Source organism: Dendropsophus ebraccatus, chromosome 8 (assembly GCF_027789765.1).
Source record: "Dendropsophus ebraccatus isolate aDenEbr1 chromosome 8, aDenEbr1.pat, whole genome shotgun sequence".
NCBI classification, from domain to species: domain Eukaryota; kingdom Metazoa; phylum Chordata; class Amphibia; order Anura; family Hylidae; genus Dendropsophus; species Dendropsophus ebraccatus.
The window spans coordinates 53,622,782-53,638,264 of NC_091461.1; positions in this window are offsets into that span (position 1 = coordinate 53,622,782).

Consider the following 15,483-nt stretch of genomic DNA (forward strand, 5'->3'; position numbering starts at 1 on the left):
ATATCCTTCTCACAGGTATTACGCAACAAGAAAAACTAGCAACATGGCTAATACGCTTAGGTCAATCAGCATGGGTCCAGGAGTGTAACAAATATAGCCATGGCATATGAGACCTTACTGCTAAATATGAAATACAGCCCCCCTATGTCCACCACAAGCTCCTTCAGCCACTAATGTGTTCAGCATATACAGTAAGAAGCTAATGAGTATGTTTATTATATTTTTGGAAGACTTAAAAGGGAACCAATCAGCCCAATTGGGCTGATATGGTTCCCTGGAGCAATGTATAAAGCTCCTGCGGCAGCCGCGGAGCTTTATACAGGGGAAAATGACATTTATTCCCCCAGCCTGTGACACGGGCAGGGAAGTAGTCATCTGGGCGGCTCCCCATCCGGGTCTATTCACAGCGCTCTGCCTGTTAGCACGCTCAGCGGGATGATTGACAGGCAGAGAGGCCAGTAACGGACCTCTCTGCCTGCAACTCATTCGGTCACTGTGTTCCGTCACCGGCTATATTTCCTGAGCACATTGATCATTTGATTTTGACATGCCTGATGACGTTTCAAAAGTTATTTTTTATGACATAATTTAATTGTTGGCATTGTTGGCACATTTTGTCCTTAGTAACACATTTATTTGCATGTTTTGTCCAATAGTAAAAGTTGATCTGAAGTAGAGTAATTCCTCACACAACATTTTTTGATGCGAAAATACAGCCTTATTATGTTATGGTCGTAAATAATGATCATGATCATTTTATACAGCTGTAATTATCAAAATGTGGACATATTTTTATCTCAAACAGCGTTGTGTGAACATGCCCTAAGGCTTTGTTCACATCTGCATTGAAGCTTCGTTCAGGATGCTCCGTTGCGGAATCCGTTTGAGGCTTTGTTCACACACCTTATGGCAAGGCTGTAATTTTGAAGTAAAAATTCAATTTTGAAATAACAATTTTTAAGTTAAAAAAATGTGCGCCATTGAAGTCAATGGGAAATTGTCTGACAGCACACATACTCTGTATAATATAATGTCTGTAATTGATTATTGAACATGCTCATTATGTACCCCTTGATTCTGAAAAATACCTGTTCACACATTGTTTTATTTTGGCTCAAATTTATAGCCCTATTTAGCTTGTACTTTACTGTTTGAGCCTTGCCTAAACAGCGGGACCTCAACTGACAAAAAAAAATCATTGCAGGTAGTAGTTTTTCGTCTACTCAAATTCTGCTAAATAAATAAATGGATACCAGACGGAAACTTGAGGGATCCCATTTAAGTCAATAGGATATACTGAGATCTAATGATTTCTGTTGTACAATAGACCATGTTTCTCTGGACTCTGTGACAGAGACCTGGAACAGATACTCTCATGTGGATGCAGCTTCTGAAATAAACTTTTAAATACATTTTCTAGCGATCTTATACGTAAAGCAGCAGTATTCACAAGGCACAATGTTATGGCATATTGTTAGGACTTGTAATACCGTTAAAGTGGAGGTGATGGGTGACCTCTAGGGCCCCTGTCGATTCGGAAAAGAAAGGAGAAGAGGAATCCTTGTCACTGGAGGAAAGTTTGATGAACTTAGACTCATTTCCAATAGAAATGACTAATAGAGGATACATGATCATGAATAACGTGTTTCTTAGGATTATAGAAGTGCCATGATATGACTAGTTCTACTTCCACTTCAGTTTCTGAGAAGTTTAATACCATTTTCCTGCTTATATTAGAAGTGATATTAGGAACTCCTACTATGAATATTATATAGCAACATGGAAAAGAAGCTTAATCCACTAATGCTCTCTGTACTGACTCCTCAAATGAAATGTCCTCATGGCCTTAGAGGACAAGGAACTGACACCAAACAGTCATAGATCCTGGACATTCGAGTGCAAGAAAAGGTGATGACAGTAGAGAAGACACGGGGTGTAAAAAAAAACAAAAAAAACCCAACAGATCTTACATAGCAATATTGGCTTGCTAGCATTTAGAATACTGTTTATTTTCTTACCTTGTGCTTATTTAAAGAGACACTGTCCCCCTTTTTGCATTTTGACTGCTCTACAGAGGTGTAAATTTAGCAGTTTTCATACCTCATTTTCTATCATACCTCATGATGTTTGTTCCAGTAAAAAGTGATCTTTTATCAGCTGGGATTGGGATACCTGGGCGGGGCTTCAAAGCCTTAGCGCCACTTAGCCACGCCCCACCACTTAGCCACGCCCCACCACTTAGCCATGCCCCCTTAGGGGCCATTGGTATGGGCCAATCTAGTGGGGGTGGGGCTTAGACCTTTAGGCTGGCCCTTCCAATGGCTGCTGAGGGGGCGGGGCCTATGCGGCGATGACATACGTCAAGGCTTCGGCAATGACGTCACATGTCTAAGTGGAGCTGGGGCCGTGGCTAAGTTGCACTTCGGCCATGAAGCCCCGCCCAGGTATCCCAATCCCAGATGATAAAAGATCTGTTTTTACTGGAACAAACATCATGATATATGATATAAAATGAGGTATGAAAACTGCTAAATTTACCCTTTACACCTGTGTAGAGCAGTCATGATGCAAAAATGGGGTGACAGTGTCACTTTAATTTTAATATTTAATTTTTTTCTTATACAAAGTGGAAATATTTAATCCCTGATTGCCTATATAAGCTTAATTTACCCCAGTAGTTGGCACTGTGCCCCCCCTTCCATTGGGCACCTTCATATCTCCTCTGACTGAAGTTTTGTGACTACCTTGGTTCCCCGAAAATAAGAACCCGGCCCGGGGGAGAGAAATAACACATCCCCCCCAGACCTTGCTGGAATACTCACCTTGTGGGACAAGTCCTTGCGGCAGTGCTGTGTGTCAGGATGTGCATTGTGCATGGGGACGCAGTGGCGCATCCTTGCAGCAGTGGCATTGTTCATGTGGGGTGGAGTTGTGCGTCGGGGCATGAAACGTGCGGCATCATTGTGTGCCGGGGTGCGCGGAGGACTTGGGGGGCCATGGACCAAGCTGCCTGCTGCACCAGCAGTGAAGCTCCACAAGGGGATTAGATGAATCCTGGGTGGCGGTGGGTGGTGGCAGTTGGGGGCCTAACTTTAGGGGGGTGCCTTATTTTCGGGGGGGGGGGGGGGGGGCGGGGTAACGTACGTTACACTATAGGGTAAAGTAGTAGGGGTTCCTTATTTTAGGAGGGTCTTATTTTTGGGGAAACATGGTAGTAATGAAGGGATCAATTGGAATCAAGTGGAACTTTTTTCCCCAAATTTTTCAAAAACGCTCACCTACTGGCCCGGCCTAGACCATTGCCTTCCTCACCAGAATCTAGTGTGCATTTGGTGCTCAGTAGTGCACTGAAGGCTTTTTCTCTGCAGCCCACTAGTGACCACTCAATATTCACTGGAAGCCAAAGAGGAAAAGACCATTGTCCATTCCATAATCTATTGGTTTGTTGCTATGTTTATCAACAGTCCGTATTGATATGTAAGTTTTAACTAGTCCAAGTTGTTACGTTAGGGAACTTTGAACATAGTTCCTAGTTATTAGTGCATATCTACACTGTAATAATAATGCCAATGAGATAACAATGCACTAAACAGCTTTCCTTATACACTGAACATAGCATTGAATAAAAAAAGAGATACGTTTGAAAATACAAAATTAATGGGACTTAACCTCATATTAGAGCCAGGTGCATAACACAGGATTTTCTAAAGGGAGGGGAGTGATGAACATGTGAACACACAGCCATGTATACACAAAAAGTCAGTGACCTCAAAAGTAATGTCTCCACACTATACACAAAGGTAATGGCATTGAGAGTTCTGCCATATGCAAAAGCCTGGAAGGTTGCACATGGAGTACAGTGCAGGTGATTAGTGCTGGATGTATTCCTTATGGTGCCATATTCTCAATGGGTGCAATGTTGTAACATTATGGGTTGGAGTATATAACACATATATACTCTGATACTAACGCGCGCGCACACACACACACACACACACACACACGGTCATAAGGGGGAGGTTTTAACCTCATAACCCCACGTTGTGTATACCTTTTTTAGGCCAGTTAGTTACATCCTTGTTCAGACTGTAAAACACAGTCCCACATATGCTGCCAACATTTCACGGACTGGACCCGGATGGGTGTTGCTGGCCTCCGAGTAGAGATTCCCAACCCTATTACCATGGGGGAATGCAGTGTCCCAGAACATACAGACTACTACTCCTATTTCATTTCTATTGCTGTGTCAATGCCTGTTCTGGTAAGTGTTTGCACTGCAACTGCTGCTGGTTTTCCCCTAGTATTCTCTGGTAATGTGCATTTTCATGTGTATTGTCATGTATTCCTGTGTATTATTACATTGTACAGTGGTATGCAAGGCTGTTGATCACGTGACCTGTAACCATGGTTCCTCCAATGGCCGACTAGCTCTGGCCAGGAGCAACCATGTGACCTCCCACTTCCTCCTAACAAGTTAGTCTTCCCCCTGCTTCCAAGCAAGGAGGATGTGTGTCGTCCCTCTCCTGCCTCAGAGGAGTTGGGCTTCTTCTCTGCAGCCTCTTCACCATAAGAAGAGTGACTGATTCTGCTGCTGTATTCAAGTCTTCGGCTGTATCTGCCTGCTCAAGTGACCGGATTCTTCTCTCTCATCTGGGTGTCATTCCGTTATCTCTCCTCATCGCTGCAAGGATTCACAGCAAGTATTATTCTCAAGCTAATCCACCCAGCAACGCTATTCCTCTCATACTCCTACTCCCATCATCCGGCACGTATTCTCACAGCCTATGCAGCACCACTCCTGCTTTATTTGTCAAAGCCTGCTATATACCCGGTTGCATCCGGACAGAACTGTTGCTACTAGTTACCTTTTCTATAATAAAACCGCTGTTACTGAACCCTGGCATTGGTGTCCACTAACTGGTGCCCTGACTAAGTGCAGCGAAGAATCGCATGCCCATCATCACCCGCAGATTCCACAGACCGGCCCTACAGCTGTGCCGCCCTCAGGCCTATACCGTGACAAGTATAACCCCTGCAGCTGCCCCGGTCATTGCCCGCTCATAACACCAGCACTGCGGAAGTGGCCCCCAGGGGCCAGGGCATCGCATTTGGCGTCACGAACAGGATGAACTAGTGGAGATCTATAACAATACCACTCATTGTTCCACTGGCTACTCCCCGTTCTACCTGATGTTTGGCCGCCAAGGCCAGCTTCCTCAGGACCGTGCTCTTGGAGTCCAAGCTCCTGACACCTTCAACCCCCTACCTGAAACTGACTGGGTTCGGGAGCATCAGAGGAGAATCCAGGATGCCCGGGAAATTGTTGACCGGAGGATGGGGGAGGCTCAGCAGCGCCAAGAGGATGCCTACAACCAAAGGGCGAATGCCACACCACTAAAAGTGGGAGATAAAGTTTGGCTAAAGAAATATCATCGCTCTCACAAACTTGAAAGCCTTTGGGAGCCTGAGCCCTATGTCATCTCTTCTATCCCTTACCCAGAGACTGATGTGTATGAAGTAAAAAAGCCAGGGCTAGCCCCGCAGACGGTGCACCGGAATAGGATAAAACGTTGCACTAAGGAGGACCTACAGGGCCTTACAGCACCGTGTCCGGTACCTGCATCCACACCTCCGGCTCCCCCAGCAGCTCCAGCTAAACCTCTCTCTCTGGAAGAAATGTTCCAAGTTGAACCGTTCCTCATGGCCATAGGCTATCCAGCGGTCCCTGTGCACATTCCAGTGGCCCCTCCACTTCCAATTGTGCCTCCAACAACTCCATCTCTACAACCAGACACTGGGGGTGATCTTCCACCTGTACCTGCACCAATCACTGTTGAAGAGGATCCTCCGCTGAGACGGTCTGAGCGCTCTACCAGAGGAATTCCTCCACTTCGCTACAGAGACCAGAGTCCTTAACTGTTTCTGTTGTCTAACTGTTTCACCATTCTAGTGTATGCAACGTTCAAGGTTCGTGCGTGGTCCTCCTGACCAAGTTCCCTGTACTAACCAGCCATGAGCTGATGGACACTTACAGTAACAAAAGGTTCTCTAGTGCCTGTCCCAGAGCCTTTTACATGGACGATGTTCCAATTGCCTAAAAGAGACTCTACCTAACAGAGACACTTAACCCATTCCTTCCTAATGCACTTTCCTGTGATTGTGTGTTCCACACAGGGTATTATTGCACTTATTTCATTATTGCACTTTTTCTACTATTGCATTCCAGTGTTATCAAAGTCTTTGTATTTCCTCCTCTGAGTAAGCACAAGGTTACATAGATTGCCTCAGAGTAGAGTGCCTCTTTTGTAAAACTGTATATTTTCCAGTGTCTAAGTCAGATAGCTCCTCCTCTGAGTAAGAGAAGTCAGTTTACATATACCTCAGAGAAAGTCCAGTTTATGTAGGAGTGTATTTTCTCATCCAGTCTCATTATTGTGTATTATTATCATATCTATAGCTGGAAAGATTTAGTTGAGCCAGTTTGTATGCAGATTTTTTCTCAGATTTTCATTCAGATTTCTCTCAGGTTTCATTCAGATTCATGTGAGCCAGTTCTCCTCAAGACCTCGCAGTATTTGTTGTCCCTTGTGTTTCCCTTCCTTTTGTTTCCAGTATTTGTTTACCTCTGTCTTGTCCCAACGCAGTAGTTATCACACATAGTCTTACCTAATATTCACACTGGTCCATACATATTGCACCTTGGATACCCTTTCGTGTGTTTGGCCTATTGAGTAATTGTGTTGTATGATTGACCGGTATGTAAGGGGCCCCCATGTATGTTTGCTTTTATTATTTTGTTCCATTCTCTTTCAGGTATCCAAGACATTTCACAAACACGCCAAGATAGTACACAGGTCTTCACGTTCTCCTCCAGTAGGGTAACACATTTAACAGAAAACCTACTGTCTAACTGGCTGGAATATGGAGGGTCACCCGCCAGCAGTTAAGTTGTCCTGGCTTACACGTCAGATGGTTCACGCACTAGCTACCTGGTCGCCAGAGTACGTTAGGCACCCCTAGGTGAAGTCCTGCCACTAGGGTTTCTCATCTTCTCTCTCTTCTCACCTGTGCCTTGGGCGTGGGAAACACACACCTCATCACACTCACTCTCATCATTCATTCCTGTTGTTTGATTGTCCAGTCTATTTATGTTTGCTGCCTTCTAGATTCGCCGAGGTCGGCTCAAATTTGCTAGGGAGGTATGCAGTGTCCCAGAACATACAGACTACTACTCCTATTATGGCCATTTCTATTGCTGTGTCAATGCCTGTTCTGGTAAGTGTTTGCACTGTAACTGCTGCTGGTTTTCCCCTAGTATTCTCTGGTAATGTGCATTTTCATGTGTATTGTCATGTATTCCTGTGTATTATTACATTGTACAGTGGTATGCAAGGCTGTTGATCACGTGACCTGTAACCATGGTTCCTCCAATGGCCGACTAGCTCTGGCCAGGAGCAACCATGTGACCTCCCACTTCCTCCTAACAAGTTAGTCTTCCCCCTGCTTCCAAGCAAGGAGGATGTGTGTCGTCCCTCTCCTGCCTCAGAGGAGTTGGGCTTCTTCTCTGCAGCCTCTTCACCATAAGAAGAGTGACTGATTCTGCTGCTGTATTCAAGTCTTCGGCTGTATCTGCCTGCTCAAGTGACCGGATTCTTCTCTCTCATCTGGGTGTCATTCCGTTATCTCTCCTCATCGCTGCAAGGATTCACAGCAAGTATTATTCTCAAGCTAATCCACCCAGCAACGCTATTCCTCTCATACTCCTACTCCCATCATCCGGCACGTATTCTCACAGCCTATGCAGCACCACTCCTGCTTTATTTGTCAAAGCCTGCTATATACCCGGTTGCATCCGGACAGAACTGTTGCTACTAGTTACCTTTTCTATAATAAAACCGCTGTTACTGAACCCTGGCATTGGTGTCCACTAACTGGTGCCCTGACTAAGTGCAGCGAAGAATCGCATGCCCATCATCACCCGCAGATTCCACAGACCGGCCCTACAGCTGTGCCGCCCTCAGGCCTATACCGTGACAAGTATAACCCCTGCAGCTGCCCCGGTCATTGCCCGCTCATAACACCAGCACTGCGGAAGTGGCCCCCAGGGGCCAGGGCATCGCAGGAACTCTAGATGAGTCAAAAGGAGTTCTATGGAGAAATGAGTCACGCTTCACACAACTTTTTGGATTAAAAAAAAAATGCTCTCTGCCTTTGCCAAATGTAAAGGGAGGATTATCTGGGCTTTTATATGATCTCTGCTTAATCAAACATCTTTAAGGTAAGTTGGAATGCTGACTGCACATCATCCTACATTGTCTGACGTCCAGAATGATCATTTTTCAGATCTGGTGGAGAAGCTTCCCAGAAGAGGAAATATTATATAGTAAAATGGGGGAGGACTCTGTTCTCCATTGTTTCTCCAAACAGGAAATCAATCTGTGAACCTTGAACCTGGCAAATCATATCTACAATTAATCACAGGCAGTAATAGGCTAGACCTGATAGCTCACACATAGTATAAATCTGATCAGCTTTTGGGATTATTCCTGACAAAAAACTTTGAAGGAGAAGTCCTACGAAGACTAAAATCAGCATGTAGGCGGGAGGTGGGGGTGAACATATGTAAACTCACCCTCACCCTCGTGCCTCCATTGCTCCAGAATCCTAATGATTTCATCTGCAGCTACCTGGCTCTTTCAGTAGCAATGTCACATTGTGTCCTGTCCCAGTCACTGTTTGGCTAAGCGGGGTTGTGACGTTCCAGCTAGCAGAGCTGCAGGACCCTGGAGCTTTGCTATGAGGCTTGAGGAGGGGTGAGTTTACGTTTTTTATTTTTACCCCTAGCCCCTGCCTGCCTGCTGAATTTAGTCTTAGCGGGGCTTCTTCTTTAACCCCTTAAGGTCAAAGCCAATTTTTGTTTTTGCACTTTTGCTTTTTCCACTTTATGTTTAAAAGTCCATAGCGCTTGCATTTTTTCACCTAGAGACATATATGAGAGCTTATTTTTTGTGAAACCAATTGTACTTTGCAATGACAGGCATTATTTTTCCATAACATATGCTGCGAAACCGGAAAAAAAATCACTTGCGCTGTCAAATTGAAAAAAAAAGGAATTTGTTTTGATTTTGGAGAGTTTTGCATTTACGCTGTTCGCCCTATGGTAAAACTGACTGGATATGCATGTTCCTCAAGTCATTTTGATTACAACGATATATAACATGCATAACTTTTATATTATCTGATGGCTTGTAAAAAATTCAAACCATTGTTAACAAATATATGTTCCTTAAAACCGCTCCATTCCCAGGCTTATAGCGCTTTTATCCTTTGGTCTATGGGGCTGTGTGAGATGTCATTTTTTGCGCCATGATGCGTTCTTTCTATTGGTACCTTGATTGCGCATATATGACTTTTTGATCACTTTTTATTACATTTTTTCTGGATTTGATGCGACCAATAATTTGCACTTTTGCACTTTGGAATTTTTTTGCGCTTACGCCATTTACCGTTCGAGATCAGGAATGTGATTAATTAATAGTTCGGGCGATTACGCGCGCGGCGATACCAAACATGTTTGTTTATTTATTTATATTTTTTAAATGGGAAAAGGGGGGTGATTTGGACTTTTAATAGGGGAGGGGATTTTTTATTAATAAAAAAACATTTTTAATTTACCTGGGGGACTTGTATATAGACAGCACTGATCTCTCATAGAGATCAATGCTGTGTATATACACAACAAAGATCCATCAGATCGGTCATAGATTGATATGGCCTGCTGCAGGCCACAGCAATCTATTGCCGAGCCACGATCAGCGTCATTCCGACGCTGAGGCCCGACACGGGCAGAAGAACGGATCTCCCCCCCCGCAATCGCATCGCGGGGGGGGGGGGGGGGAGATCCGTCCCACTAGACACCAGGGATGCACGGAGGAAAGCCTCTAAGTGCAGCTGTCAGGTTTGCTGTCAGGCAACGGGACCCGCGTCGGCTAATAGAGGCACTGCCCGGCTGCATATGTCAGCCGTGATCAGCGCCGTTCAGAGCGGGGTCCCGGCGGGACCCCTCTCTGAACACCCCGCGTGGCACCATGACGTATCGGATACGTCATGGGTCGATAAGGGGTTAAAGGGAATGTGTCACAAAGTTAAAAAAAAATTTAAAATTATAAAATTGAATTTGTTATTTTTTTTGTTAATTTATAAGTGTGTTTTTATTTTTTTTACATGTAAGGAAATATGAAAAATTCATTATCTAATTTTTCATATTTCCCAGTGATGGCCCCTAGGGGGAGCTCCAGCAGAAAAACTGCTGGTAAAAGTAACCTGAAATACGGCTGTGCTGAAAAAAGAGGCAGTCTCTGCTCAACTGCTGTGACATCATCACCTCCCTCCTCTTTTCACAAGGGAACAAAGAGGGGAAAGGTGATATGTGTACTGCTGGGCAGTGCCATTTTGTTGTTGTCTGCATAGAAGTACACATACAAGGAGTGTCCCTAGCCCTTCATACTACACCTCAGTGTCACACATTACACAGGTAGAGGATAGATAGATAGATAGATAGATAGATAGATAGATAGATAGATAGATAGATAGATAGATAGATCTATCTATTTCGAAAAGCAGCACCACTTTCAAGATGTGTGAGTCCCAGTAGATAGGTCCCGACCATGGACCAAACTAATACAGTTCATATAATACTCCACGGCAACTCCAATACGTGTCAAACGTGATTCAAATTTATTCCATCATGTGATACATCAAATAAATAGTGCAGCACAGCAAATACAGGATGCAACGTTTCAACTGTCTTTCACCGTCTTTTTCAAGCCTGAGAGACCGTCGAAACGTTGCATCCTGTATTTGCTGTGCTGCACTATTTATTTGATGTATCACATGATGGAATAAATTTGAATCACGTTTGACACGTATTGGAGTTGCCGTGGAGTATTATCTGAACTAGATAGATAGACAGATAGATAGACAAACAGATAGATAAATAGACAAACAGATAGATAGATAGATAGATAGATAGATAGATAGATAGATAGATAGATAGACAGATAGATACAGTAGATCAGGGGTGGGGAACCTTTTCCATGTCGAGGGTCGGTCGGGCATTTATAAAATCATTCGAGGGCCGCATACCGTGCGCAGCAGGGTAGCGTGGGTTTGCAGCACCCGGGGCAAGGCAAAGTATTGTTTCCCTAATGCCCCTGCTATTGTAGTTAACCCTCTGTGATGCCCCTTGTACCTGATGTGAATCCTTAGTGATACCCTGTAGCCTGAGTTAACCCCCCAGTCATGTCCCTGGTAGCCTAATTACCCCCCCCCCCCCCACACCCAATGATGCCTCTGGTAGGCCTATTTAATCCCCCCAGTCATGTCCCTGCTAGCCTAGGTAATCCCCCCAGTTATGTCCCTGCTAGCCTAGGTAATCCCCCCAGTCATGTCCCTGGTAGCCTAGTTAGGCCCCTCTGTGATGTCCGTGGTAGCCTAGTTTAGCCCCTCAGTCATGTCCCTGGTAGCCTAGATAACCCCCCAGTCATGTCCCTGGTAGCCTAGTCAGCCCCCCGTCATGTCCCTGGTAGCCTAGTTAACCCCCAGTCATGTCCCTGGTAGCATAGTTAACCCCCCAGTCATGTCCCTGGTAGCCTAGTTAACCCCCCAGTCATGTCCCTGGTAGCCTAGTTAAGCCCCTCAGTCATGTCCCTGGTGGCCTTCTTAACCCCCTCAGTCATGTCCCTGGTGGCCTTCTTAACCCCCTCAATCATGTCCCTGGTGGCCTAGTTAACCCCTCAGTCATGTCCCTGGTGGCCTAGTTAACCCCCCAGTCATGTCCCTGGTGGCCTAGTTAACCCCCCAGTCATGTCCCTGGTGGCCTAGTTAACCCCCCAGTCATGTCCCTGGTGGCCTAGTTAACCCCCCAGTCATGTCCCTGGTGGCCTAGTTATTCCCCCAGTCATGTCCCTGGTGGCCTAGTTAACCCCCCAGTCATGTCCCTGGTGGCCTTTTTAACCCCCTCAGTCATGTCCCTGGTGGCCTTCTTAACCCCCTCAGTCATGTCCCTGGTGGCCTTCTTAACCCCCTCAGTCATGTCCCTGGTGGCCTAGTTAACCCCCCAGTCAGGTCCCTGGTGGCCTTCTTAACCTCCCAGTCAGGTCCCTGGTGGCGTTCTTAACCTCCCAGTCAGGTCCCTGGTGGCCTTCTTAACCCCCCAGTCAGGTCCCCGGTGGCCTTCTTAACCCCCCAGTCAGGTCCCCGGTGGCCTTCTTAACCCCACAGTCAGGTCCCTGGTGGCCTTCTTAACCCCCCAGTCAGGTCCCTGGTGGCCTTCTTAACCCCCCATCCCCCCCAGTCATGTCCCTGGTGGCCTAGTTAATCCCCAGTGCCTGCCCCAAATAAAAAAAAAATAAACATCCCACTCACCTTTCCTCCGCCCCCACGCTATCCAGGTCCTGTTCTCCCTCCTCTCTTCTGTGCCGGTCTTCTCCTGCAGGCGGCGCGCGGTGAAATGACGTCATCGCGCGCGGCCCGCAGGAGTCACAAGACGTGTGCCGCTCTGGAGGAGAAGCAGCCGGCATACACAGCGTCCTCCTGTGTCTGGTAACTGTCACAGACACAGGAGGAAGCTGTGAATGCCGGCTCCTTCTCCTCCAGAGCAGCGCATGTCACAGGGGTGCCACGGGCCGCATCCGGAGGTGTCAGGGGCCAGATGCGGCCCGCGGGCCAGAGGTTCCCCACCCCCGCAGTAGATAGATAGAGAGAGGAGTAGGAGAGACACTTTGCTCTCCTATATGCATCCACCTCAGTGAGACAAGAGCTGCTGACTGTAATAAGTGACTGTAACTTCTTTGCTGCAGTCAGTGATTGGTTACAATATTTGCAGCCTGTACAGATGTATCTATTGCAGTGAAACAAATAGTTGCCAATAGTTCTGAATAACAGTAACTCCTGTCCTGGGAGCTGATAGTTTGGTGTATTCCTCTATAGTTATATAAGCACTGTGGAGGATAATACATGTATGTACTGGTACCTTATCTGTCTGGGACCCCACAATAACTCCCAGCATACACATGCAGTATACTCCACAGTGATTATATAGCTATTGGGGAATCCACCAAACAAACCATCAGCTCCAATGATAGGAGTTATGCTGCGTTTACACGTAACGATTATTGGCCCAATCGTACGATTAGAGATGTCGGATTTACGATTTTTTTTTATAACGATCAGCGTTTAGATGGTACGATATATCGTACGAAAATTCGCACTGCGATCGTTTTGCGATCGTTTAAGCCTATCTCACACATTGGTTAAATCGGCGAACGACTGTTCACACGGAACGATTTGGGAATTTTTTGCGTACGACGATTTGATGACCTGATGAAAGATCAAAATGTACGATTTATCGCGCGTCGTTCGATCGTTCGCTGCGTTTACACGTACGAATATCGTTCGAATTCGACCGTTATCGCGCAAATTCGCACGATAATCGTTACGTGTAAACGCAGCATTACAGTTACTCATTACAACTTGTAATTTACAACAAATTGCTTTACCATATATACAGGGGATCTGTGTTATTACCTGAGCTCCTCCTGCAGCTGTAATTCGTCGGATCCCCAGTGCAGCCACTGCCTGATCAGAGCACTCAGTCTGGCTCAGTTCCTTGCCCTGTACTCGGCTCATGTGACTGTGACCGGACAATAACTGAGTACAGGGCAGGGAACTGAGCCAGACTGAGTGATCTGATCAGGCAGTTGCTGCACTGGTATCTGATGATTTACAGCTGCAAGAGGAGCTCAGGTGATAACACAGATCCCCTGGTGTAGTACTGTATAAGACACCCACTGAGGGAGCAGCGGCACATAGACAGGGGAGAGCAGGGACACATAGGTGGGGGATAGCAAGGGGGGGGGGCAGGGGCACATAGGCAGGGGACAGCAGCAGTATACAGACAGGAGAGAGGCGGCATACAGGAGGGAGGGAGAAGCGGCATACAGATGGGGGAGAGAGAGGGAGAAGCAGTATACAGATGGGGGAGAGAAGCGGCATACAGAAGGGGGGGGAGGCGGCATACAGACAGATGGGAGAAGCGGCATACAGATGGGGGAGAGAAGCGGCATGCAGGAGGTAGGGAGAAGCGGCATACAGACAGATGGGGGAGAGAAGCGGCATGCAGGAGGGAGGGAGAAGCGGCATACAGACAGGAGGGAGAAGGGGCATACAGACAGGGGGAGAGAAGCGGCATACAGACAGGAGGGAGAAGCGGCATACAGATGGGGGAGAGAAGCGGCATACAGATGGGGACAGCAGCAGTATACAAGCGGGAGGGAGCAGCAGTATACAGACGGGGGACAGCAGCAGTATACAGATTGGGAAGTGCAGGGGGAATACAGACAGCCAACAAGTATTACCAGGAGCAGGCTCCTCTAAAATGGCGCCATCACCCTCCCCTAGCTGTGTACTACGCATACCTTTGAATATGCGTAGCAAACAGCTAATGAAACACATTGTAAGTGAACGGGACGGACTCTGTCCTGTTCACTTCAATGCTCTGTGTGTGCCGTACAGCATCTGTGTAAGTGTCGTGCATAATTTATCATGATAAATGGTGGATGAGGCCCTTCTGGGAGTTTAGTTGAGTGTATGGAGCACTGGTGGTCTACCTGAGTGGGCTTTCCTGTGTTCCAGGAAGGAAAGGTTGGTGGGAAGGGCTCTGCTGGGCAGAACGGCTCCGGAGATGGGGCGGTTCGGCCAGAGAAGGTACCCTGAATGGATGGAATTACCAGGTGGATAAAGAACAGAAGTATATCTCTGTATTTTAGTAGTCTCATTTATTTTTAGTTTAATTATTTATTTATTTATTTTGTTGTTTGTTTTCTTTTCCTTCTGTGTTTATTTTATTTATTTATTTATTTTTTCCCCTTTTTCTTTCCTCTTCTTTGGGGGGGGTGAAATGTAGGCAAGGGGAGCGGAGCTCTGTTGAGGGACAACCGAGTCTGTTGGCTAAGTGTTGACTTTATAATTTTTCAATTAAGTTAGTTTGTTGTGCTCTCCCGACAGTGTCTGGATTCTGCGGTTAGTATACTGGTAAGATATAGTGGTGGTGTTAGTAAACTGGGATATATTGTTGGTAAGGGGAAGATTTTAGATAGTTCCTGGTAAAGGGATGGATTGAGCCCCCTGGTGAAATCCCCTCCGGATTATATTGCTGTTTGGTTATGGTTTATTATGGATGGTAATGAACTAGACCAAGTATATTTAGCGGATGGAGATAGTATGGGGTAGGATGTGGATTATTGAGGTTTTAACATGATTTTGTACTATGAAAATTTAATAAAGTTTATAAAAAAAAAAAGTGTCGTGCAAAGACACCATACACAGATGCTATTCAACATGGCAGCCCCCTGTGGCCAGCATCACAGTGTTATAAAACATTGATAGTACAGAAAAAATACCAAACCACTTATTTTTTATAAT